Source organism: Anomaloglossus baeobatrachus, chromosome 5 (assembly GCF_048569485.1).
Source record: "Anomaloglossus baeobatrachus isolate aAnoBae1 chromosome 5, aAnoBae1.hap1, whole genome shotgun sequence".
NCBI lineage: Eukaryota > Metazoa > Chordata > Amphibia > Anura > Aromobatidae > Anomaloglossus > Anomaloglossus baeobatrachus.
Genome location: NC_134357.1, coordinates 286905487 through 286928726, shown reverse-complemented (window position 1 = coordinate 286928726; position 23240 = coordinate 286905487). Strand labels below are relative to the sequence as shown.

At 41.2% G+C, this 23240-nt stretch overlaps 39 non-coding genes across 39 annotated transcripts; all 39 read right to left on the bottom strand.

Moving 5' to 3' along the window:
* Positions 1 to 283: 283 nt before the first annotated feature.
* TRNAL-AAG (transfer RNA leucine (anticodon AAG)) lies at positions 284 to 365 on the bottom strand. Its single transcript has one exon. It is a non-coding gene; the product is annotated as a tRNA-Leu (tRNA).
* A 445-nt stretch (positions 366 to 810) lies between these two features.
* On the bottom strand, positions 811 to 892 carry TRNAL-UAG (transfer RNA leucine (anticodon UAG)). The gene has a single exon. It is a non-coding gene; the product is annotated as a tRNA-Leu (tRNA).
* Positions 893 to 1377: 485 nt separating this feature from the next.
* Positions 1378 to 1459, bottom strand: TRNAL-AAG (transfer RNA leucine (anticodon AAG)). The gene has a single exon. It is a non-coding gene; the product is annotated as a tRNA-Leu (tRNA).
* Positions 1460 to 1904: 445 nt separating this feature from the next.
* On the bottom strand, positions 1905 to 1986 carry TRNAL-UAG (transfer RNA leucine (anticodon UAG)). The gene has a single exon. It is a non-coding gene; the product is annotated as a tRNA-Leu (tRNA).
* A 485-nt stretch (positions 1987 to 2471) lies between these two features.
* Positions 2472 to 2553, bottom strand: TRNAL-AAG (transfer RNA leucine (anticodon AAG)). The gene has a single exon. It is a non-coding gene; the product is annotated as a tRNA-Leu (tRNA).
* Positions 2554 to 2998: 445 nt separating this feature from the next.
* TRNAL-UAG (transfer RNA leucine (anticodon UAG)) lies at positions 2999 to 3080 on the bottom strand. The gene has a single exon. It is a non-coding gene; the product is annotated as a tRNA-Leu (tRNA).
* A 485-nt stretch (positions 3081 to 3565) lies between these two features.
* Positions 3566 to 3647, bottom strand: TRNAL-AAG (transfer RNA leucine (anticodon AAG)). The gene has a single exon. It is a non-coding gene; the product is annotated as a tRNA-Leu (tRNA).
* Positions 3648 to 4092: 445 nt separating this feature from the next.
* On the bottom strand, positions 4093 to 4174 carry TRNAL-UAG (transfer RNA leucine (anticodon UAG)). Its single transcript has one exon. It is a non-coding gene; the product is annotated as a tRNA-Leu (tRNA).
* Positions 4175 to 4659: 485 nt separating this feature from the next.
* On the bottom strand, positions 4660 to 4741 carry TRNAL-AAG (transfer RNA leucine (anticodon AAG)). The gene has a single exon. It is a non-coding gene; the product is annotated as a tRNA-Leu (tRNA).
* A 445-nt stretch (positions 4742 to 5186) lies between these two features.
* On the bottom strand, positions 5187 to 5268 carry TRNAL-UAG (transfer RNA leucine (anticodon UAG)). Its single transcript has one exon. It is a non-coding gene; the product is annotated as a tRNA-Leu (tRNA).
* Positions 5269 to 5753: 485 nt separating this feature from the next.
* Positions 5754 to 5835, bottom strand: TRNAL-AAG (transfer RNA leucine (anticodon AAG)). Its single transcript has one exon. It is a non-coding gene; the product is annotated as a tRNA-Leu (tRNA).
* A 445-nt stretch (positions 5836 to 6280) lies between these two features.
* TRNAL-UAG (transfer RNA leucine (anticodon UAG)) lies at positions 6281 to 6362 on the bottom strand. Its single transcript has one exon. It is a non-coding gene; the product is annotated as a tRNA-Leu (tRNA).
* A 485-nt stretch (positions 6363 to 6847) lies between these two features.
* TRNAL-AAG (transfer RNA leucine (anticodon AAG)) lies at positions 6848 to 6929 on the bottom strand. The gene has a single exon. It is a non-coding gene; the product is annotated as a tRNA-Leu (tRNA).
* Positions 6930 to 7374: 445 nt separating this feature from the next.
* On the bottom strand, positions 7375 to 7456 carry TRNAL-UAG (transfer RNA leucine (anticodon UAG)). Its single transcript has one exon. It is a non-coding gene; the product is annotated as a tRNA-Leu (tRNA).
* A 485-nt stretch (positions 7457 to 7941) lies between these two features.
* Positions 7942 to 8023, bottom strand: TRNAL-AAG (transfer RNA leucine (anticodon AAG)). Its single transcript has one exon. It is a non-coding gene; the product is annotated as a tRNA-Leu (tRNA).
* A 1012-nt stretch (positions 8024 to 9035) lies between these two features.
* On the bottom strand, positions 9036 to 9117 carry TRNAL-AAG (transfer RNA leucine (anticodon AAG)). Its single transcript has one exon. It is a non-coding gene; the product is annotated as a tRNA-Leu (tRNA).
* A 445-nt stretch (positions 9118 to 9562) lies between these two features.
* On the bottom strand, positions 9563 to 9644 carry TRNAL-UAG (transfer RNA leucine (anticodon UAG)). Its single transcript has one exon. It is a non-coding gene; the product is annotated as a tRNA-Leu (tRNA).
* A 485-nt stretch (positions 9645 to 10129) lies between these two features.
* TRNAL-AAG (transfer RNA leucine (anticodon AAG)) lies at positions 10130 to 10211 on the bottom strand. The gene has a single exon. It is a non-coding gene; the product is annotated as a tRNA-Leu (tRNA).
* Positions 10212 to 10656: 445 nt separating this feature from the next.
* On the bottom strand, positions 10657 to 10738 carry TRNAL-UAG (transfer RNA leucine (anticodon UAG)). The gene has a single exon. It is a non-coding gene; the product is annotated as a tRNA-Leu (tRNA).
* A 485-nt stretch (positions 10739 to 11223) lies between these two features.
* TRNAL-AAG (transfer RNA leucine (anticodon AAG)) lies at positions 11224 to 11305 on the bottom strand. The gene has a single exon. It is a non-coding gene; the product is annotated as a tRNA-Leu (tRNA).
* Positions 11306 to 12317: 1012 nt separating this feature from the next.
* Positions 12318 to 12399, bottom strand: TRNAL-AAG (transfer RNA leucine (anticodon AAG)). The gene has a single exon. It is a non-coding gene; the product is annotated as a tRNA-Leu (tRNA).
* Positions 12400 to 12844: 445 nt separating this feature from the next.
* On the bottom strand, positions 12845 to 12926 carry TRNAL-UAG (transfer RNA leucine (anticodon UAG)). The gene has a single exon. It is a non-coding gene; the product is annotated as a tRNA-Leu (tRNA).
* A 485-nt stretch (positions 12927 to 13411) lies between these two features.
* On the bottom strand, positions 13412 to 13493 carry TRNAL-AAG (transfer RNA leucine (anticodon AAG)). The gene has a single exon. It is a non-coding gene; the product is annotated as a tRNA-Leu (tRNA).
* Positions 13494 to 13938: 445 nt separating this feature from the next.
* Positions 13939 to 14020, bottom strand: TRNAL-UAG (transfer RNA leucine (anticodon UAG)). The gene has a single exon. It is a non-coding gene; the product is annotated as a tRNA-Leu (tRNA).
* Positions 14021 to 14505: 485 nt separating this feature from the next.
* TRNAL-AAG (transfer RNA leucine (anticodon AAG)) lies at positions 14506 to 14587 on the bottom strand. The gene has a single exon. It is a non-coding gene; the product is annotated as a tRNA-Leu (tRNA).
* A 445-nt stretch (positions 14588 to 15032) lies between these two features.
* Positions 15033 to 15114, bottom strand: TRNAL-UAG (transfer RNA leucine (anticodon UAG)). The gene has a single exon. It is a non-coding gene; the product is annotated as a tRNA-Leu (tRNA).
* Positions 15115 to 15599: 485 nt separating this feature from the next.
* Positions 15600 to 15681, bottom strand: TRNAL-AAG (transfer RNA leucine (anticodon AAG)). The gene has a single exon. It is a non-coding gene; the product is annotated as a tRNA-Leu (tRNA).
* A 445-nt stretch (positions 15682 to 16126) lies between these two features.
* On the bottom strand, positions 16127 to 16208 carry TRNAL-UAG (transfer RNA leucine (anticodon UAG)). The gene has a single exon. It is a non-coding gene; the product is annotated as a tRNA-Leu (tRNA).
* A 485-nt stretch (positions 16209 to 16693) lies between these two features.
* On the bottom strand, positions 16694 to 16775 carry TRNAL-AAG (transfer RNA leucine (anticodon AAG)). Its single transcript has one exon. It is a non-coding gene; the product is annotated as a tRNA-Leu (tRNA).
* Positions 16776 to 17787: 1012 nt separating this feature from the next.
* Positions 17788 to 17869, bottom strand: TRNAL-AAG (transfer RNA leucine (anticodon AAG)). Its single transcript has one exon. It is a non-coding gene; the product is annotated as a tRNA-Leu (tRNA).
* Positions 17870 to 18314: 445 nt separating this feature from the next.
* On the bottom strand, positions 18315 to 18396 carry TRNAL-UAG (transfer RNA leucine (anticodon UAG)). The gene has a single exon. It is a non-coding gene; the product is annotated as a tRNA-Leu (tRNA).
* Positions 18397 to 18881: 485 nt separating this feature from the next.
* TRNAL-AAG (transfer RNA leucine (anticodon AAG)) lies at positions 18882 to 18963 on the bottom strand. Its single transcript has one exon. It is a non-coding gene; the product is annotated as a tRNA-Leu (tRNA).
* Positions 18964 to 19408: 445 nt separating this feature from the next.
* Positions 19409 to 19490, bottom strand: TRNAL-UAG (transfer RNA leucine (anticodon UAG)). Its single transcript has one exon. It is a non-coding gene; the product is annotated as a tRNA-Leu (tRNA).
* Positions 19491 to 19975: 485 nt separating this feature from the next.
* Positions 19976 to 20057, bottom strand: TRNAL-AAG (transfer RNA leucine (anticodon AAG)). Its single transcript has one exon. It is a non-coding gene; the product is annotated as a tRNA-Leu (tRNA).
* Positions 20058 to 20502: 445 nt separating this feature from the next.
* TRNAL-UAG (transfer RNA leucine (anticodon UAG)) lies at positions 20503 to 20584 on the bottom strand. Its single transcript has one exon. It is a non-coding gene; the product is annotated as a tRNA-Leu (tRNA).
* Positions 20585 to 21069: 485 nt separating this feature from the next.
* On the bottom strand, positions 21070 to 21151 carry TRNAL-AAG (transfer RNA leucine (anticodon AAG)). The gene has a single exon. It is a non-coding gene; the product is annotated as a tRNA-Leu (tRNA).
* Positions 21152 to 21596: 445 nt separating this feature from the next.
* On the bottom strand, positions 21597 to 21678 carry TRNAL-UAG (transfer RNA leucine (anticodon UAG)). Its single transcript has one exon. It is a non-coding gene; the product is annotated as a tRNA-Leu (tRNA).
* A 485-nt stretch (positions 21679 to 22163) lies between these two features.
* On the bottom strand, positions 22164 to 22245 carry TRNAL-AAG (transfer RNA leucine (anticodon AAG)). Its single transcript has one exon. It is a non-coding gene; the product is annotated as a tRNA-Leu (tRNA).
* Positions 22246 to 22690: 445 nt separating this feature from the next.
* TRNAL-UAG (transfer RNA leucine (anticodon UAG)) lies at positions 22691 to 22772 on the bottom strand. The gene has a single exon. It is a non-coding gene; the product is annotated as a tRNA-Leu (tRNA).
* Between the last annotated feature and the right edge of the window lie 468 nt (positions 22773 to 23240).

The following is a 23240-nucleotide window of genomic DNA, read 5'->3' as shown; positions in this document are numbered from 1 at the left end:
ATTAAGCTACATGAGATAAGAATTTGAAAACCTCAGAGGTAGTGGAGGTGGCAGCAGAGGGATTCAAGCCCACACACCCAAAGAGACTGCAGCCTTAATCCAGCACATCTAGACTCCACGACCATGACACTGCAAATGCTTGCTCCATTAAATAGCAAAACTGTTCAGGTATTTCTGAAAACTCACTGATTTACCTAATTTGATCATCATCACAAGATTGTTCTTTGCACAACCCAATCTACTATTAAATTCGACTTTTCATGAACTTCCTGACTGCAAAAGCTGGCAGCAGTGGGATTTGAACCCACGCCTCCAAAGAGACTGGAGCCTTAATCCAGCGCCTTAGACCGCTCGGCCATGCTACCTGGATGACAGCCGTGTCAACTTCCTTGGAGTAAGGCAAGTATAGCTGATTTCATTTTAAAGTAGTGTATGTGTGGTAATGGGCATATCACTCTCCAAAAAGACAAAGCAATAATTCTGAGAATTGTCTTTTCCTAAACATCAAAATATACAAGTATCATATGAAAAGATTAAAGGATAAGCTCAGTAAAAAGTAAGCAAATCATTACGCTACATGAGATAAGAATTTGAAAACCTCCGAGGTAGTAAGAGTGGCACCAGCGGGATTCAAACCCACACACCCAAAGAGACTGCAACCTTAAACCAGCACATCTAGACCCCACGAACCATGTTGCTGCAAATGCTTCCTCGATTCCATACTGACACAGTCAAGGTATTTCTGAAAACTCACTGATTTACCTAATTTGCTAATCGTCACAAGATTGTTCTTTGCCCAACACTAAAAGCTGGCAGCAGTGGGATTTGAACCCACGCCTCCAAAGAGACTGGAGCCTAAATCCAGCGCCTTAGACCGCTCGGCCATGCTACCTGGGTGAAAAGCGATAAAATGTCCTTGGAGTAAGGGAAGTATAGCTGATTTTATTTTAAAGTAGTGTATGTGTGCTAACGGGCATATCTCTCTCCAACAGGACAAAGCAATAATTCTGAGAATTGTCTTTTCCTAAACATCAAAATGTACAAGTATCATATGAAAAGATTAAAGGATAAGCTCATTTAAAAGTAAGCAAATCATTAAGCTACATGAGATAAGAATTTGAAAACCTCAGAGGTAGTGGAGGTGGCAGCAGAGGGATTCAAGCCCACACACCCAAAGAGACTGCAGCCTTAATCCAGCACATCTAGACTCCACGACCATGACACTGCAAATGCTTGCTCCATTAAATAGCAAAACTGTTCAGGTATTTCTGAAAACTCACTGATTTACCTAATTTGATCATCATCACAAGATTGTTCTTTGCACAACCCAATCTACTATTAAATTCGACTTTTCATGAACTTCCTGACTGCAAAAGCTGGCAGCAGTGGGATTTGAACCCACGCCTCCAAAGAGACTGGAGCCTTAATCCAGCGCCTTAGACCGCTCGGCCATGCTACCTGGATGACAGCCGTGTCAACTTCCTTGGAGTAAGGCAAGTATAGCTGATTTCATTTTAAAGTAGTGTATGTGTGGTAATGGGCATATCACTCTCCAAAAAGACAAAGCAATAATTCTGAGAATTGTCTTTTCCTAAACATCAAAATATACAAGTATCATATGAAAAGATTAAAGGATAAGCTCAGTAAAAAGTAAGCAAATCATTACGCTACATGAGATAAGAATTTGAAAACCTCCGAGGTAGTAAGAGTGGCACCAGCGGGATTCAAACCCACACACCCAAAGAGACTGCAACCTTAAACCAGCACATCTAGACCCCACGAACCATGTTGCTGCAAATGCTTCCTCGATTCCATACTGACACAGTCAAGGTATTTCTGAAAACTCACTGATTTACCTAATTTGCTAATCGTCACAAGATTGTTCTTTGCCCAACACTAAAAGCTGGCAGCAGTGGGATTTGAACCCACGCCTCCAAAGAGACTGGAGCCTAAATCCAGCGCCTTAGACCGCTCGGCCATGCTACCTGGGTGAAAAGCGATAAAATGTCCTTGGAGTAAGGGAAGTATAGCTGATTTTATTTTAAAGTAGTGTATGTGTGCTAACGGGCATATCTCTCTCCAACAGGACAAAGCAATAATTCTGAGAATTGTCTTTTCCTAAACATCAAAATGTACAAGTATCATATGAAAAGATTAAAGGATAAGCTCATTTAAAAGTAAGCAAATCATTAAGCTACATGAGATAAGAATTTGAAAACCTCAGAGGTAGTGGAGGTGGCAGCAGAGGGATTCAAGCCCACACACCCAAAGAGACTGCAGCCTTAATCCAGCACATCTAGACTCCACGACCATGACACTGCAAATGCTTGCTCCATTAAATAGCAAAACTGTTCAGGTATTTCTGAAAACTCACTGATTTACCTAATTTGATCATCATCACAAGATTGTTCTTTGCACAACCCAATCTACTATTAAATTCGACTTTTCATGAACTTCCTGACTGCAAAAGCTGGCAGCAGTGGGATTTGAACCCACGCCTCCAAAGAGACTGGAGCCTTAATCCAGCGCCTTAGACCGCTCGGCCATGCTACCTGGATGACAGCCGTGTCAACTTCCTTGGAGTAAGGCAAGTATAGCTGATTTCATTTTAAAGTAGTGTATGTGTGGTAATGGGCATATCACTCTCCAAAAAGACAAAGCAATAATTCTGAGAATTGTCTTTTCCTAAACATCAAAATATACAAGTATCATATGAAAAGATTAAAGGATAAGCTCAGTAAAAAGTAAGCAAATCATTACGCTACATGAGATAAGAATTTGAAAACCTCCGAGGTAGTAAGAGTGGCACCAGCGGGATTCAAACCCACACACCCAAAGAGACTGCAACCTTAAACCAGCACATCTAGACCCCACGAACCATGTTGCTGCAAATGCTTCCTCGATTCCATACTGACACAGTCCAGGTATTTCTGAAAACTCACTGATTTACCTAATTTGCTAATCGTCACAAGATTGTTCTTTGCCCAACACTAAAAGCTGGCAGCAGTGGGATTTGAACCCACGCCTCCAAAGAGACTGGAGCCTAAATCCAGCGCCTTAGACCGCTCGGCCATGCTACCTGGGTGAAAAGCGATAAAATGTCCTTGGAGTAAGGGAAGTATAGCTGATTTTATTTTAAAGTAGTGTATGTGTGCTAACGGGCATATCTCTCTCCAACAGGACAAAGCAATAATTCTGAGAATTGTCTTTTCCTAAACATCAAAATGTACAAGTATCATATGAAAAGATTAAAGGATAAGCTCATTTAAAAGTAAGCAAATCATTAAGCTACATGAGATAAGAATTTGAAAACCTCAGAGGTAGTGGAGGTGGCAGCAGAGGGATTCAAGCCCACACACCCAAAGAGACTGCAGCCTTAATCCAGCACATCTAGACTCCACGACCATGACACTGCAAATGCTTGCTCCATTAAATAGCAAAACTGTTCAGGTATTTCTGAAAACTCACTGATTTACCTAATTTGATCATCATCACAAGATTGTTCTTTGCACAACCCAATCTACTATTAAATTCGACTTTTCATGAACTTCCTGACTGCAAAAGCTGGCAGCAGTGGGATTTGAACCCACGCCTCCAAAGAGACTGGAGCCTTAATCCAGCGCCTTAGACCGCTCGGCCATGCTACCTGGATGACAGCCGTGTCAACTTCCTTGGAGTAAGGCAAGTATAGCTGATTTCATTTTAAAGTAGTGTATGTGTGGTAATGGGCATATCACTCTCCAAAAAGACAAAGCAATAATTCTGAGAATTGTCTTTTCCTAAACATCAAAATATACAAGTATCATATGAAAAGATTAAAGGATAAGCTCAGTAAAAAGTAAGCAAATCATTACGCTACATGAGATAAGAATTTGAAAACCTCCGAGGTAGTAAGAGTGGCACCAGCGGGATTCAAACCCACACACCCAAAGAGACTGCAACCTTAAACCAGCACATCTAGACCCCACGAACCATGTTGCTGCAAATGCTTCCTCGATTCCATACTGACACAGTCCAGGTATTTCTGAAAACTCACTGATTTACCTAATTTGCTAATCGTCACAAGATTGTTCTTTGCCCAACACTAAAAGCTGGCAGCAGTGGGATTTGAACCCACGCCTCCAAAGAGACTGGAGCCTAAATCCAGCGCCTTAGACCGCTCGGCCATGCTACCTGGGTGAAAAGCAATAAAATGTCCTTGGAGTAAGGGAAGTATAGCTGATTTTATTTTAAAGTAGTGTATGTGTGCTAACGGGCATATCTCTCTCCAACAGGACAAAGCAATAATTCTGAGAATTGTCTTTTCCTAAACATCAAAATGTACAAGTATCATATGAAAAGATTAAAGGATAAGCTCATTTAAAAGTAAGCAAATCATTAAGCTACATGAGATAAGAATTTGAAAACCTCAGAGGTAGTGGAGGTGGCAGCAGAGGGATTCAAGCCCACACACCCAAAGAGACTGCAGCCTTAATCCAGCACATCTAGACTCCACGACCATGACACTGCAAATGCTTGCTCCATTAAATAGCAAAACTGTTCAGGTATTTCTGAAAACTCACTGATTTACCTAATTTGATCATCATCACAAGATTGTTCTTTGCACAACCCAATCTACTATTAAATTCGACTTTTCATGAACTTCCTGACTGCAAAAGCTGGCAGCAGTGGGATTTGAACCCACGCCTCCAAAGAGACTGGAGCCTTAATCCAGCGCCTTAGACCGCTCGGCCATGCTACCTGGATGACAGCCGTGTCAACTTCCTTGGAGTAAGGCAAGTATAGCTGATTTCATTTTAAAGTAGTGTATGTGTGGTAATGGGCATATCACTCTCCAAAAAGACAAAGCAATAATTCTGAGAATTGTCTTTTCCTAAACATCAAAATATACAAGTATCATATGAAAAGATTAAAGGATAAGCTCAGTAAAAAGTAAGCAAATCATTACGCTACATGAGATAAGAATTTGAAAACCTCCGAGGTAGTAAGAGTGGCACCAGCGGGATTCAAACCCACACACCCAAAGAGACTGCAACCTTAAACCAGCACATCTAGACCCCACGAACCATGTTGCTGCAAATGCTTCCTCGATTCCATACTGACACAGTCAAGGTATTTCTGAAAACTCACTGATTTACCTAATTTGCTAATCGTCACAAGATTGTTCTTTGCCCAACACTAAAAGCTGGCAGCAGTGGGATTTGAACCCACGCCTCCAAAGAGACTGGAGCCTAAATCCAGCGCCTTAGACCGCTCGGCCATGCTACCTGGGTGAAAAGCGATAAAATGTCCTTGGAGTAAGGGAAGTATAGCTGATTTTATTTTAAAGTAGTGTATGTGTGCTAACGGGCATATCTCTCTCCAACAGGACAAAGCAATAATTCTGAGAATTGTCTTTTCCTAAACATCAAAATGTACAAGTATCATATGAAAAGATTAAAGGATAAGCTCATTTAAAAGTAAGCAAATCATTAAGCTACATGAGATAAGAATTTGAAAACCTCAGAGGTAGTGGAGGTGGCAGCAGAGGGATTCAAGCCCACACACCCAAAGAGACTGCAGCCTTAATCCAGCACATCTAGACTCCACGACCATGACACTGCAAATGCTTGCTCCATTAAATAGCAAAACTGTTCAGGTATTTCTGAAAACTCACTGATTTACCTAATTTGATCATCATCACAAGATTGTTCTTTGCACAACCCAATCTACTATTAAATTCGACTTTTCATGAACTTCCTGACTGCAAAAGCTGGCAGCAGTGGGATTTGAACCCACGCCTCCAAAGAGACTGGAGCCTTAATCCAGCGCCTTAGACCGCTCGGCCATGCTACCTGGATGACAGCCGTGTCAACTTCCTTGGAGTAAGGCAAGTATAGCTGATTTCATTTTAAAGTAGTGTATGTGTGGTAATGGGCATATCACTCTCCAAAAAGACAAAGCAATAATTCTGAGAATTGTCTTTTCCTAAACATCAAAATATACAAGTATCATATGAAAAGATTAAAGGATAAGCTCAGTAAAAAGTAAGCAAATCATTACGCTACATGAGATAAGAATTTGAAAACCTCCGAGGTAGTAAGAGTGGCACCAGCGGGATTCAAACCCACACACCCAAAGAGACTGCAACCTTAAACCAGCACATCTAGACCCCACGAACCATGTTGCTGCAAATGCTTCCTCGATTCCATACTGACACAGTCCAGGTATTTCTGAAAACTCACTGATTTACCTAATTTGCTAATCGTCACAAGATTGTTCTTTGCCCAACACTAAAAGCTGGCAGCAGTGGGATTTGAACCCACGCCTCCAAAGAGACTGGAGCCTAAATCCAGCGCCTTAGACCGCTCGGCCATGCTACCTGGGTGAAAAGCGATAAAATGTCCTTGGAGTAAGGGAAGTATAGCTGATTTTATTTTAAAGTAGTGTATGTGTGCTAACGGGCATATCTCTCTCCAACAGGACAAAGCAATAATTCTGAGAATTGTCTTTTCCTAAACATCAAAATGTACAAGTATCATATGAAAAGATTAAAGGATAAGCTCATTTAAAAGTAAGCAAATCATTAAGCTACATGAGATAAGAATTTGAAAACCTCAGAGGTAGTGGAGGTGGCAGCAGAGGGATTCAAGCCCACACACCCAAAGAGACTGCAGCCTTAATCCAGCACATCTAGACTCCACGACCATGACACTGCAAATGCTTGCTCCATTAAATAGCAAAACTGTTCAGGTATTTCTGAAAACTCACTGATTTACCTAATTTGATCATCATCACAAGATTGTTCTTTGCACAACCCAATCTACTATTAAATTCGACTTTTCATGAACTTCCTGACTGCAAAAGCTGGCAGCAGTGGGATTTGAACCCACGCCTCCAAAGAGACTGGAGCCTTAATCCAGCGCCTTAGACCGCTCGGCCATGCTACCTGGATGACAGCCGTGTCAACTTCCTTGGAGTAAGGCAAGTATAGCTGATTTCATTTTAAAGTAGTGTATGTGTGGTAATGGGCATATCACTCTCCAAAAAGACAAAGCAATAATTCTGAGAATTGTCTTTTCCTAAACATCAAAATATACAAGTATCATATGAAAAGATTAAAGGATAAGCTCAGTAAAAAGTAAGCAAATCATTACGCTACATGAGATAAGAATTTGAAAACCTCCGAGGTAGTAAGAGTGGCACCAGCGGGATTCAAACCCACACACCCAAAGAGACTGCAACCTTAAACCAGCACATCTAGACCCCACGAACCATGTTGCTGCAAATGCTTCCTCGATTCCATACTGACACAGTCAAGGTATTTCTGAAAACTCACTGATTTACCTAATTTGCTAATCGTCACAAGATTGTTCTTTGCCCAACACTAAAAGCTGGCAGCAGTGGGATTTGAACCCACGCCTCCAAAGAGACTGGAGCCTAAATCCAGCGCCTTAGACCGCTCGGCCATGCTACCTGGGTGAAAAGCGATAAAATGTCCTTGGAGTAAGGGAAGTATAGCTGATTTTATTTTAAAGTAGTGTATGTGTGCTAACGGGCATATCTCTCTCCAACAGGACAAAGCAATAATTCTGAGAATTGTCTTTTCCTAAACATCAAAATGTACAAGTATCATATGAAAAGATTAAAGGATAAGCTCATTTAAAAGTAAGCAAATCATTAAGCTACATGAGATAAGAATTTGAAAACCTCAGAGGTAGTGGAGGTGGCAGCAGAGGGATTCAAGCCCACACACCCAAAGAGACTGCAGCCTTAATCCAGCACATCTAGACTCCACGACCATGACACTGCAAATGCTTGCTCCATTAAATAGCAAAACTGTTCAGGTATTTCTGAAAACTCACTGATTTACCTAATTTGATCATCATCACAAGATTGTTCTTTGCACAACCCAATCTACTATTAAATTCGACTTTTCATGAACTTCCTGACTGCAAAAGCTGGCAGCAGTGGGATTTGAACCCACGCCTCCAAAGAGACTGGAGCCTTAATCCAGCGCCTTAGACCGCTCGGCCATGCTACCTGGATGACAGCCGTGTCAACTTCCTTGGAGTAAGGCAAGTATAGCTGATTTCATTTTAAAGTAGTGTATGTGTGGTAATGGGCATATCACTCTCCAAAAAGACAAAGCAATAATTCTGAGAATTGTCTTTTCCTAAACATCAAAATATACAAGTATCATATGAAAAGATTAAAGGATAAGCTCAGTAAAAAGTAAGCAAATCATTACGCTACATGAGATAAGAATTTGAAAACCTCCGAGGTAGTAAGAGTGGCACCAGCGGGATTCAAACCCACACACCCAAAGAGACTGCAACCTTAAACCAGCACATCTAGACCCCACGAACCATGTTGCTGCAAATGCTTCCTCGATTCCATACTGACACAGTCCAGGTATTTCTGAAAACTCACTGATTTACCTAATTTGCTAATCGTCACAAGATTGTTCTTTGCCCAACACTAAAAGCTGGCAGCAGTGGGATTTGAACCCATGCCTCCAAAGAGACTGGAGCCTAAATCCAGCGCCTTAGACCGCTCGGCCATGCTACCTGGGTGAAAAGCGATAAAATGTCCTTGGAGTAAGGGAAGTATAGCTGATTTTATTTTAAAGTAGTGTATGTGTGCTAACGGGCATATCTCTCTCCAACAGGACAAAGCAATAATTCTGAGAATTGTCTTTTCCTAAACATCAAAATGTACAAGTATCATATGAAAAGATTAAAGGATAAGCTCATTTAAAAGTAAGCAAATCATTAAGCTACATGAGATAAGAATTTGAAAACCTCAGAGGTAGTGGAGGTGGCAGCAGAGGGATTCAAGCCCACACACCCAAAGAGACTGCAGCCTTAATCCAGCACATCTAGACTCCACGACCATGACACTGCAAATGCTTGCTCCATTAAATAGCAAAACTGTTCAGGTATTTCTGAAAACTCACTGATTTACCTAATTTGATCATCATCACAAGATTGTTCTTTGCACAACCCAATCTACTATTAAATTCGACTTTTCATGAACTTCCTGACTGCAAAAGCTGGCAGCAGTGGGATTTGAACCCACGCCTCCAAAGAGACTGGAGCCTTAATCCAGCGCCTTAGACCGCTCGGCCATGCTACCTGGATGACAGCCGTGTCAACTTCCTTGGAGTAAGGCAAGTATAGCTGATTTCATTTTAAAGTAGTGTATGTGTGGTAATGGGCATATCACTCTCCAAAAAGACAAAGCAATAATTCTGAGAATTGTCTTTTCCTAAACATCAAAATATACAAGTATCATATGAAAAGATTAAAGGATAAGCTCAGTAAAAAGTAAGCAAATCATTACGCTACATGAGATAAGAATTTGAAAACCTCCGAGGTAGTAAGAGTGGCACCAGCGGGATTCAAACCCACACACCCAAAGAGACTGCAACCTTAAACCAGCACATCTAGACCCCACGAACCATGTTGCTGCAAATGCTTCCTCGATTCCATACTGACACAGTCCAGGTATTTCTGAAAACTCACTGATTTACCTAATTTGCTAATCGTCACAAGATTGTTCTTTGCCCAACACTAAAAGCTGGCAGCAGTGGGATTTGAACCCACGCCTCCAAAGAGACTGGAGCCTAAATCCAGCGCCTTAGACCGCTCGGCCATGCTACCTGGGTGAAAAGCGATAAAATGTCCTTGGAGTAAGGGAAGTATAGCTGATTTTATTTTAAAGTAGTGTATGTGTGCTAACGGGCATATCTCTCTCCAACAGGACAAAGCAATAATTCTGAGAATTGTCTTTTCCTAAACATCAAAATGTACAAGTATCATATGAAAAGATTAAAGGATAAGCTCATTTAAAAGTAAGCAAATCATTAAGCTACATGAGATAAGAATTTGAAAACCTCAGAGGTAGTGGAGGTGGCAGCAGAGGGATTCAAGCCCACACACCCAAAGAGACTGCAGCCTTAATCCAGCACATCTAGACTCCACGACCATGACACTGCAAATGCTTGCTCCATTAAATAGCAAAACTGTTCAGGTATTTCTGAAAACTCACTGATTTACCTAATTTGATCATCATCACAAGATTGTTCTTTGCACAACCCAATCTACTATTAAATTCGACTTTTCATGAACTTCCTGACTGCAAAAGCTGGCAGCAGTGGGATTTGAACCCACGCCTCCAAAGAGACTGGAGCCTTAATCCAGCGCCTTAGACCGCTCGGCCATGCTACCTGGATGACAGCCGTGTCAACTTCCTTGGAGTAAGGCAAGTATAGCTGATTTCATTTTAAAGTAGTGTATGTGTGGTAATGGGCATATCACTCTCCAAAAAGACAAAGCAATAATTCTGAGAATTGTCTTTTCCTAAACATCAAAATATACAAGTATCATATGAAAAGATTAAAGGATAAGCTCAGTAAAAAGTAAGCAAATCATTACGCTACATGAGATAAGAATTTGAAAACCTCCGAGGTAGTAAGAGTGGCACCAGCGGGATTCAAACCCACACACCCAAAGAGACTGCAACCTTAAACCAGCACATCTAGACCCCATGAACCATGTTGCTGCAAATGCTTCCTCGATTCCATACTGACACAGTCAAGGTATTTCTGAAAACTCACTGATTTACCTAATTTGCTAATCGTCACAAGATTGTTCTTTGCCCAACACTAAAAGCTGGCAGCAGTGGGATTTGAACCCACGCCTCCAAAGAGACTGGAGCCTAAATCCAGCGCCTTAGACCGCTCGGCCATGCTACCTGGGTGAAAAGCGATAAAATGTCCTTGGAGTAAGGGAAGTATAGCTGATTTTATTTTAAAGTAGTGTATGTGTGCTAACGGGCATATCTCTCTCCAACAGGACAAAGCAATAATTCTGAGAATTGTCTTTTCCTAAACATCAAAATGTACAAGTATCATATGAAAAGATTAAAGGATAAGCTCATTTAAAAGTAAGCAAATCATTAAGCTACATGAGATAAGAATTTGAAAACCTCAGAGGTAGTGGAGGTGGCAGCAGAGGGATTCAAGCCCACACACCCAAAGAGACTGCAGCCTTAATCCAGCACATCTAGACTCCACGACCATGACACTGCAAATGCTTGCTCCATTAAATAGCAAAACTGTTCAGGTATTTCTGAAAACTCACTGATTTACCTAATTTGATCATCATCACAAGATTGTTCTTTGCACAACCCAATCTACTATTAAATTCGACTTTTCATGAACTTCCTGACTGCAAAAGCTGGCAGCAGTGGGATTTGAACCCACGCCTCCAAAGAGACTGGAGCCTTAATCCAGCGCCTTAGACCGCTCGGCCATGCTACCTGGATGACGGCCGTGTCAACTTCCTTGGAGTAAGGCAAGTATAGCTGATTTCATTTTAAAGTAGTGTATGTGTGGTAATGGGCATATCACTCTCCAAAAAGACAAAGCAATAATTCTGAGAATTGTCTTTTCCTAAACATCAAAATATACAAGTATCATATGAAAAGATTAAAGGATAAGCTCAGTAAAAAGTAAGCAAATCATTACGCTACATGAGATAAGAATTTGAAAACCTCCGAGGTAGTAAGAGTGGCACCAGCGGGATTCAAACCCACACACCCAAAGAGACTGCAACCTTAAACCAGCACATCTAGACCCCACGAACCATGTTGCTGCAAATGCTTCCTCGATTCCATACTGACACAGTCCAGGTATTTCTGAAAACTCACTGATTTACCTAATTTGCTAATCGTCACAAGATTGTTCTTTGCCCAACACTAAAAGCTGGCAGCAGTGGGATTTGAACCCACGCCTCCAAAGAGACTGGAGCCTAAATCCAGCGCCTTAGACCGCTCAGCCATGCTACCTGGGTGAAAAGCGATAAAATGTCCTTGGAGTAAGGGAAGTATAGCTGATTTTATTTTAAAGTAGTGTATGTGTGCTAACGGGCATATCTCTCTCCAACAGGACAAAGCAATAATTCTGAGAATTGTCTTTTCCTAAACATCAAAATGTACAAGTATCATATGAAAAGATTAAAGGATAAGCTCATTTAAAAGTAAGCAAATCATTAAGCTACATGAGATAAGAATTTGAAAACCTCAGAGGTAGTGGAGGTGGCAGCAGAGGGATTCAAGCCCACACACCCAAAGAGACTGCAGCCTTAATCCAGCACATCTAGACTCCACGACCATGACACTGCAAATGCTTGCTCCATTAAATAGCAAAACTGTTCAGGTATTTCTGAAAACTCACTGATTTACCTAATTTGATCATCATCACAAGATTGTTCTTTGCACAACCCAATCTACTATTAAATTCGACTTTTCATGAACTTCCTGACTGCAAAAGCTGGCAGCAGTGGGATTTGAACCCACGCCTCCAAAGAGACTGGAGCCTTAATCCAGCGCCTTAGACCGCTCGGCCATGCTACCTTGATGACAGCCGTGTCAACTTCCTTGGAGTAAGGCAAGTATAGCTGATTTCATTTTAAAGTAGTGTATGTGTGGTAATGGGCATATCACTCTCCAAAAAGACAAAGCAATAATTCTGAGAATTGTCTTTTCCTAAACATCAAAATATACAAGTATCATATGAAAAGATTAAAGGATAAGCTCAGTAAAAAGTAAGCAAATCATTACGCTACATGAGATAAGAATTTGAAAACCTCCGAGGTAGTAAGAGTGGCACCAGCGGGATTCAAACCCACACACCCAAAGAGACTGCAACCTTAAACCAGCACATCTAGACCCCACGAACCATGTTGCTGCAAATGCTTCCTCGATTCCATACTGACACAGTCCAGGTATTTCTGAAAACTCACTGATTTACCTAATTTGCTAATCGTCACAAGATTGTTCTTTGCCCAACACTAAAAGCTGGCAGCAGTGGGATTTGAACCCACGCCTCCAAAGAGACTGGAGCCTAAATCCAGCGCCTTAGACCGCTCGGCCATGCTACCTGGGTGAAAAGCGATAAAATGTCCTTGGAGTAAGGGAAGTATAGCTGATTTTATTTTAAAGTAGTGTATGTGTGCTAACGGGCATATCTCTCTCCAACAGGACAAAGCAATAATTCTGAGAATTGTCTTTTCCTAAACATCAAAATGTACAAGTATCATATGAAAAGATTAAAGGATAAGCTCATTTAAAAGTAAGCAAATCATTAAGCTACATGAGATAAGAATTTGAAAACCTCAGAGGTAGTGGAGGTGGCAGCAGAGGGATTCAAGCCCACACACCCAAAGAGACTGCAGCCTTAATCCAGCACATCTAGACTCCACGACCATGACACTGCAAATGCTTGCTCCATTAAATAGCAAAACTGTTCAGGTATTTCTGAAAACTCACTGATTTACCTAATTTGATCATCATCACAAGATTGTTCTTTGCACAACCCAATCTACTATTAAATTCGACTTTTCATGAACTTCCTGACTGCAAAAGCTGGCAGCAGTGGGATTTGAACCCACGCCTCCAAAGAGACTGGAGCCTTAATCCAGCGCCTTAGACCGCTCGGCCATGCTACCTGGATGACAGCCGTGTCAACTTCCTTGGAGTAAGGCAAGTATAGCTGATTTCATTTTAAAGTAGTGTATGTGTGGTAATGGGCATATCACTCTCCAAAAAGACAAAGCAATAATTCTGAGAATTGTCTTTTCCTAAACATCAAAATATACAAGTATCATATGAAAAGATTAAAGGATAAGCTCAGTAAAAAGTAAGCAAATCATTACGCTACATGAGATAAGAATTTGAAAACCTCCGAGGTAGTAAGAGTGGCACCAGCGGGATTCAAACCCACACACCCAAAGAGACTGCAACCTTAAACCAGCACATCTAGACCCCACGAACCATGTTGCTGCAAATGCTTCCTCGATTCCATACTGACACAGTCAAGGTATTTCTGAAAACTCACTGATTTACCTAATTTGCTAATCGTCACAAGATTGTTCTTTGCCCAACACTAAAAGCTGGCAGCAGTGGGATTTGAACCCACGCCTCCAAAGAGACTGGAGCCTAAATCCAGCGCCTTAGACCGCTCGGCCATGCTACCTGGGTGAAAAGCGATAAAATGTCCTTGGAGTAAGGGAAGTATAGCTGATTTTATTTTAAAGTAGTGTATGTGTGCTAACGGGCATATCTCTCTCCAACAGGACAAAGCAATAATTCTGAGAATTGTCTTTTCCTAAACATCAAAATGTACAAGTATCATATGAAAAGATTAAAGGATAAGCTCATTTAAAAGTAAGCAAATCATTAAGCTACATGAGATAAGAATTTGAAAACCTCAGAGGTAGTGGAGGTGGCAGCAGAGGGATTCAAGCCCACACACCCAAAGAGACTGCAGCCTTAATCCAGCACATCTAGACTCCACGACCATGACACTGCAAATGCTTGCTCCATTAAATAGCAAAACTGTTCAGGTATTTCTGAAAACTCACTGATTTACCTAATTTGATCATCATCACAAGATTGTTCTTTGCACAACCCAATCTACTATTAAATTCGACTTTTCATGAACTTCCTGACTGCAAAAGCTGGCAGCAGTGGGATTTGAACCCACGCCTCCAAAGAGACTGGAGCCTTAATCCAGCGCCTTAGACCGCTCGGCCATGCTACCTGGATGACAGCCGTGTCAACTTCCTTGGAGTAAGGCAAGTATAGCTGATTTCATTTTAAAGTAGTGTATGTGTGGTAATGGGCATATCACTCTCCAAAAAGACAAAGCAATAATTCTGAGAATTGTCTTTTCCTAAACATCAAAATATACAAGTATCATATGAAAAGATTAAAGGATAAGCTCAGTAAAAAGTAAGCAAATCATTACGCTACATGAGATAAGAATTTGAAAACCTCCGAGGTAGTAAGAGTGGCACCAGCGGGATTCAAACCCACACACCCAAAGAGACTGCAACCTTAAACCAGCACATCTAGACCCCACGAACCATGTTGCTGCAAATGCTTCCTCGATTCCATACTGACACAGTCCAGGTATTTCTGAAAACTCACTGATTTACCTAATTTGCTAATCGTCACAAGATTGTTCTTTGCCCAACACTAAAAGCTGGCAGCAGTGGGATTTGAACCCACGCCTCCAAAGAGACTGGAGCCTAAATCCAGCGCCTTAGACCGCTCGGCCATGCTACCTGGGTGAAAAGCGATAAAATGTCCTTGGAGTAAGGGAAGTATAGCTGATTTTATTTTAAAGTAGTGTATGTGTGCTAACGGGCATATCTCTCTCCAACAGGACAAAGCAATAATTCTGAGAATTGTCTTTTCCTAAACATCAAAATGTACAAGTATCATATGAAAAGATTAAAGGATAAGCTCATTTAAAAGTAAGCAAATCATTAAGCTACATGAGATAAGAATTTGAAAACCTCAGAGGTAGTGGAGGTGGCAGCAGAGGGATTCAAGCCCACACACCCAAAGAGACTGCAGCCTTAATCCAGCACATCTAGACTCCACGACCATGACACTGCAAATGCTTGCTCCATTAAATAGCAAAACTGTTCAGGTATTTCTGAAAACTCACTGATTTACCTAATTTGATCATCATCACAAGATTGTTCTTTGCACAACCCAATCTACTATTAAATTCGACTTTTCATGAACTTCCTGACTGCAAAAGCTGGCAGCAGTGGGATTTGAACCCACGCCTCCAAAGAGACTGGAGCCTTAATCCAGCGCCTTAGACCGCTCGGCCATGCTACCTGGATGACAGCCGTGTCAACTTCCTTGGAGTAAGGCAAGTATAGCTGATTTCATTTTAAAGTAGTGTATGTGTGGTAATGGGCATATCACTCTCCAAAAAGACAAAGCAATAATTCTGAGAATTGTCTTTTCCTAAACATCAAAATATACAAGTATCATATGAAAAGATTAAAGGATAAGCTCAGTAAAAAGTAAGCAAATCATTACGCTACATGAGATAAGAATTTGAAAACCTCCGAGGTAGTAAGAGTGGCACCAGCGGGATTCAAACCCACACACCCAAAGAGACTGCAACCTTAAACCAGCACATCTAGACCCCACGAACCATGTTGCTGCAAATGCTTCCTCGATTCCATACTGACACAGTCAAGGTATTTCTGAAAACTCACTGATTTACCTAATTTGCTAATCGTCACAAGATTGTTCTTTGCCCAACACTAAAAGCTGGCAGCAGTGGGATTTGAACCCACGCCTCCAAAGAGACTGGAGCCTAAATCCAGCGCCTTAGACCGCTCGGCCATGCTACCTGGGTGAAAAGCGATAAAATGTCCTTGGAGTAAGGGAAGTATAGCTGATTTTATTTTAAAGTAGTGTATGTGTGCTAACGGGCATATCTCTCTCCAACAGGACAAAGCAATAATTCTGAGAATTGTCTTTTCCTAAACATCAAAATGTACAAGTATCATATGAAAAGATTAAAGGATAAGCTCATTTAAAAGTAAGCAAATCATTAAGCTACATGAGATAAGAATTTGAAAACCTCAGAGGTAGTGGAGGTGGCAGCAGAGGGATTCAAGCCCACACACCCAAAGAGACTGCAGCCTTAATCCAGCACATCTAGACTCCACGACCATGACACTGCAAATGCTTGCTCCATTAAATAGCAAAACTGTTCAGGTATTTCTGAAAACTCACTGATTTACCTAATTTGATCATCATCACAAGATTGTTCTTTGCACAACCCAATCTACTATTAAATTCGACTTTTCATGAACTTCCTGACTGCAAAAGCTGGCAGCAGTGGGATTTGAACCCACGCCTCCAAAGAGACTGGAGCCTTAATCCAGCGCCTTAGACCGCTCGGCCATGCTACCTGGATGACAGCCGTGTCAACTTCCTTGGAGTAAGGCAAGTATAGCTGATTTCATTTTAAAGTAGTGTATGTGTGGTAATGGGCATATCACTCTCCAAAAAGACAAAGCAATAATTCTGAGAATTGTCTTTTCCTAAACATCAAAATATACAAGTATCATATGAAAAGATTAAAGGATAAGCTCAGTAAAAAGTAAGCAAATCATTACGCTACATGAGATAAGAATTTGAAAACCTCCGAGGTAGTAAGAGTGGCACCAGCGGGATTCAAACCCACACACCCAAAGAGACTGCAACCTTAAACCAGCACATCTAGACCCCACGAACCATGTTGCTGCAAATGCTTCCTCGATTCCATACTGACACAGTCCAGGTATTTCTGAAAACTCACTGATTTACCTAATTTGCTAATCGTCACAAGATTGTTCTTTGCCCAACACTAAAAGCTGCCAGCAGTGGGATTTGAACCCACGCCTCCAAAGAGACTGGAGCCTAAATCCAGCGCCTTAGACCGCTCGGCCATGCTACCTGGGTGAAAAGCGATAAAATGTCCTTGGAGTAAGGGAAGTATAGCTGATTTTATTTTAAAGTAGTGTATGTGTGCTAACGGGCATATCTCTCTCCAACAGGACAAAGCAATAATTCTGAGAATTGTCTTTTCCTAAACATCAAAATGTACAAGTATCATATGAAAAGATTAAAGGATAAGCTCATTTAAAAGTAAGCAAATCATTAAGCTACATGAGATAAGAATTTGAAAACCTCAGAGGTAGTGGAGGTGGCAGCAGAGGGATTCAAGCCCACACACCCAAAGAGACTGCAGCCTTAATCCAGCACATCTAGACTCCACGACCATGACACTGCAAATGCTTGCTCCATTAAATAGCAAAACTGTTCAGGTATTTCTGAAAACTCACTGATTTACCTAATTTGATCATCATCACAAGATTGTTCTTTGCACAACCCAATCTACTATTAAATTCGACTTTTCATGAACTTCCTGACTGCAAAAGCTGGCAGCAGTGGGATTTGAACCCACGCCTCCAAAGAGACTGGAGCCTTAATCCAGCGCCTTAGACCGCTCGGCCATGCTACCTGGATGACAGCCGTGTCAACTTCCTTGGAGTAAGGCAAGTATAGCTGATTTCATTTTAAAGTAGTGTATGTGTGGTAATGGGCATATCACTCTCCAAAAAGACAAAGCAATAATTCTGAGAATTGTCTTTTCCTAAACATCAAAATATACAAGTATCATATGAAAAGATTAAAGGATAAGCTCAGTAAAAAGTAAGCAAATCATTACGCTACATGAGATAAGAATTTGAAAACCTCCGAGGTAGTAAGAGTGGCACCAGCGGGATTCAAACCCACACACCCAAAGAGACTGCAACCTTAAACCAGCACATCTAGACCCCACGAACCATGTTGCTGCAAATGCTTCCTCGATTCCATACTGACACAGTCCAGGTATTTCTGAAAACTCACTGATTTACCTAATTTGCTAATCGTCACAAGATTGTTCTTTGCCCAACACTAAAAGCTGGCAGCAGTGGGATTTGAACCCACGCCTCCAAAGAGACTGGAGCCTAAATCCAGCGCCTTAGACCGCTCGGCCATGCTACCTGGGTGAAAAGCGATAAAATGTCCTTGGAGTAAGGGAAGTATAGCTGATTTTATTTTAAAGTAGTGTATGTGTGCTAACGGGCATATCTCTCTCCAACAGGACAAAGCAATAATTCTGAGAATTGTCTTTTCCTAAACATCAAAATGTACAAGTATCATATGAAAAGATTAAAGGATAAGCTCATTTAAAAGTAAGCAAATCATTAAGCTACATGAGATAAGAATTTGAAAACCTCAGAGGTAGTGGAGGTGGCAGCAGAGGGATTCAAGCCCACACACCCAAAGAGACTGCAGCCTTAATCCAGCACATCTAGACTCCACGACCATGACACTGCAAATGCTTGCTCCATTAAATAGCAAAACTGTTCAGGTATTTCTGAAAACTCACTGATTTACCTAATTTGATCATCATCACAAGATTGTTCTTTGCACAACCCAATCTACTATTAAATTCGACTTTTCATGAACTTCCTGACTGCAAAAGCTGGCAGCAGTGGGATTTGAACCCACGCCTCCAAAGAGACTGGAGCCTTAATCCAGCGCCTTAGACCGCTCGGCCATGCTACCTGGATGACAGCCGTGTCAACTTCCTTGGAGTAAGGCAAGTATAGCTGATTTCATTTTAAAGTAGTGTATGTGTGGTAATGGGCATATCACTCTCCAAAAAGACAAAGCAATAATTCTGAGAATTGTCTTTTCCTAAACATCAAAATATACAAGTATCATATGAAAAGATTAAAGGATAAGCTCAGTAAAAAGTAAGCAAATCATTACGCTACATGAGATAAGAATTTGAAAACCTCCGAGGTAGTAAGAGTGGCACCAGCGGGATTCAAACCCACACACCCAAAGAGACTGCAACCTTAAACCAGCACATCTAGACCCCACGAACCATGTTGCTGCAAATGCTTCCTCGATTCCATACTGACACAGTCAAGGTATTTCTGAAAACTCACTGATTTACCTAATTTGCTAATCGTCACAAGATTGTTCTTTGCCCAACACTAAAAGCTGGCAGCAGTGGGATTTGAACCCACGCCTCCAAAGAGACTGGAGCCTAAATCCAGCGCCTTAGACCGCTCGGCCATGCTACCTGGGTGAAAAGCGATAAAATGTCCTTGGAGTAAGGGAATTATAGCTGATTTTATTTTAAAGTAGTGTATGTGTGCTAACGGGCATATCTCTCTCCAACAGGACAAAGCAATAATTCTGAGAATTGTCTTTTCCTAAACATCAAAATGTACAAGTATCATATGAAAAGATTAAAGGATAAGCTCATTTAAAAGTAAGCAAATCATTAAGCTACATGAGATAAGAATTTGAAAACCTCAGAGGTAGTGGAGGTGGCAGCAGAGGGATTCAAGCCCACACACCCAAAGAGACTGCAGCCTTAATCCAGCACATCTAGACTCCACGACCATGACACTGCAAATGCTTGCTCCATTAAATAGCAAAACTGTTCAGGTATTTCTGAAAACTCACTGATTTACCTAATTTGATCATCATCACAAGATTGTTCTTTGCACAACCCAATCTACTATTAAATTCGACTTTTCATGAACTTCCTGACTGCAAAAGCTGGCAGCAGTGGGATTTGAACCCACGCCTCCAAAGAGACTGGAGCCTTAATCCAGCGCCTTAGACCGCTCGGCCATGCTACCTGGATGACAGCCGTGTCAACTTCCTTGGAGTAAGGCAAGTATAGCTGATTTCATTTTAAAGTAGTGTATGTGTGGTAATGGGCATATCACTCTCCAAAAAGACAAAGCAATAATTCTGAGAATTGTCTTTTCCTAAACATCAAAATATACAAGTATCATATGAAAAGATTAAAGGATAAGCTCAGTAAAAAGTAAGCAAATCATTACGCTACATGAGATAAGAATTTGAAAACCTCCGAGGTAGTAAGAGTGGCACCAGCGGGATTCAAACCCACACACCCAAAGAGACTGCAACCTTAAACCAGCACATCTAGACCCCACGAACCATGTTGCTGCAAATGCTTCCTCGATTCCATACTGACACAGTCAAGGTATTTCTGAAAACTCACTGATTTACCTAATTTGCTAATCGTCACAAGATTGTTCTTTGCCCAACACTAAAAGCTGGCAGCAGTGGGATTTGAACCCACGCCTCCAAAGAGACTGGAGCCTAAATCCAGCGCCTTAGACCGCTCGGCCATGCTACCTGGGTGAAAAGCGATAAAATGTCCTTGGAGTAAGGGAATTATAGCTGATTTTATTTTAAAGTAGTGTATGTGTGCTAACGGGCATATCTCTCTCCAACAGGACAAAGCAATAATTCTGAGAATTGTCTTTTCCTAAACATCAAAATGTACAAGTATCATATGAAAAGATTAAAGGATAAGCTCATTTAAAAGTAAGCAAATCATTAAGCTACATGAGATAAGAATTTGAAAACCTCAGAGGTAGTGGAGGTGGCAGCAGAGGGATTCAAGCCCACACACCCAAAGAGACTGCAGCCTTAATCCAGCACATCTAGACTCCACGACCATGACACTGCAAATGCTTGCTCCATTAAATAGCAAAACTGTTCAGGTATTTCTGAAAACTCACTGATTTACCTAATTTGATCATCATCACAAGATTGTTCTTTGCACAACCCAATCTACTATTAAATTCGACTTTTCATGAACTTCCTGACTGCAAAAGCTGGCAGCAGTGGGATTTGAACCCACGCCTCCAAAGAGACTGGAGCCTTAATCCAGCGCCTTAGACCGCTCGGCCATGCTACCTGGATGACAGCCGTGTCAACTTCCTTGGAGTAAGGCAAGTATAGCTGATTTCATTTTAAAGTAGTGTATGTGTGGTAATGGGCATATCACTCTCCAAAAAGACAAAGCAATAATTCTGAGAATTGTCTTTTCCTAAACATCAAAATATACAAGTATCATATGAAAAGATTAAAGGATAAGCTCAGTAAAAAGTAAGCAAATCATTACGCTACATGAGATAAGAATTTGAAAACCTCCGAGGTAGTAAGAGTGACACCAGCGGGATTCAAACCCACACACCCAAAGAGACTGCAACCTTAAACCAGCACATCTAGACCCCACGAACCATGTTGCTGCAAATGCTTCCTCGATTCCATACTGACACAGTCCAGGTATTTCTGAAAACTCACTGATTTACCTAATTTGCTAATCGTCACAAGATTGTTCTTTGCCCAACACTAAAAGCTGGCAGCAGTGGGATTTGAACCCACGCCTCCAAAGAGACTGGAGCCTAAATCCAGCGCCTTAGACCGCTCGGCCATGCTACCTGGGTGAAAAGCGATAAAATGTCCTTGGAGTAAGGGAAGTATAGCTGATTTTATTTTAAAGTAGTGTATGTGTGCTAACGGGCATATCTCTCTCCAACAGGACAAAGCAATAATTCTGAGAATTGTCTTTTCCTAAACATCAAAATGTACAAGTATCATATGAAAAGATTAAAGGATAAGCTCATTTAAAAGTAAGCAAATCATTAAGCTACATGAGATAAGAATTTGAAAACCTCAGAGGTAGTGGAGGTGGCAGCAGAGGGATTCAAGCCCACACACCCAAAGAGACTGCAGCCTTAATCCAGCACATCTAGACTCCACGACCATGACACTGCAAATGCTTGCTCCATTAAATAGCAAAACTGTTCAGGTATTTCTGAAAACTCACTGATTTACCTAATTTGATCATCATCACAAGATTGTTCTTTGCACAACCCAATCTACTATTAAATTCGACTTTTCATGAACTTCCTGACTGCAAAAGCTGGCAGCAGTGGGATTTGAACCCACGCCTCCAAAGAGACTGGAGCCTTAATCCAGCGCCTTAGACCGCTCGGCCATGCTACCTGGATGACAGCCGTGTCAACTTCCTTGGAGTAAGGCAAGTATAGCTGATTTCATTTTAAAGTAGTGTATGTGTGGTAATGGGCATATCACTCTCCAAAAAGACAAAGCAATAATTCTGAGAATTGTCTTTTCCTAAACATCAAAATATACAAGTATCATATGAAAAGATTAAAGGATAAGCTCAGTAAAAAGTAAGCAAATCATTACGCTACATGAGATAAGAATTTGAAAACCTCCGAGGTAGTAAGAGTGGCACCAGCGGGATTCAAACCCACACACCCAAAGAGACTGCAACCTTAAACCAGCACATCTAGACCCCACGAACCATGTTGCTGCAAATGCTTCCTCGATTCCATACTGACACAGTCAAGGTATTTCTGAAAACTCACTGATTTACCTAATTTGCTAATCGTCACAAGATTGTTCTTTGCCCAACACTAAAAGCTGGCAGCAGTGGGATTTGAACCCACGCCTCCAAAGAGACTGGAGCCTAAATCCAGCGCCTTAGACCGCTCGGCCATGCTACCTGGGTGAAAAGCGATAAAATGTCCTTGGAGTAAGGGAAGTATAGCTGATTTTATTTTAAAGTAGTGTATGTGTGCTAACGGGCATATCTCTCTCCAACAGGACAAAGCAATAATTCTGAGAATTGTCTTTTCCTAAACATCAAAATGTACAAGTATCATATGAAAAGATTAAAGGATAAGCTCATTTAAAAGTAAGCAAATCATTAAGCTACATGAGATAAGAATTTGAAAACCTCAGAGGTAGTGGAGGTGGCAGCAGAGGGATTCAAGCCCACACACCCAAAGAGACTGCAGCCTTAATCCAGCACATCTAGACTCCACGACCATGACACTGCAAATGCTTGCTCCATTAAATAGCAAAACTGTTCAGGTATTTCTGAAAACTCACTGATTTACCTAATTTGATCATCATCACAAGATTGTTCTTTGCACAACCCAATCTACTATTAAATTCGACTTTTCATGAAC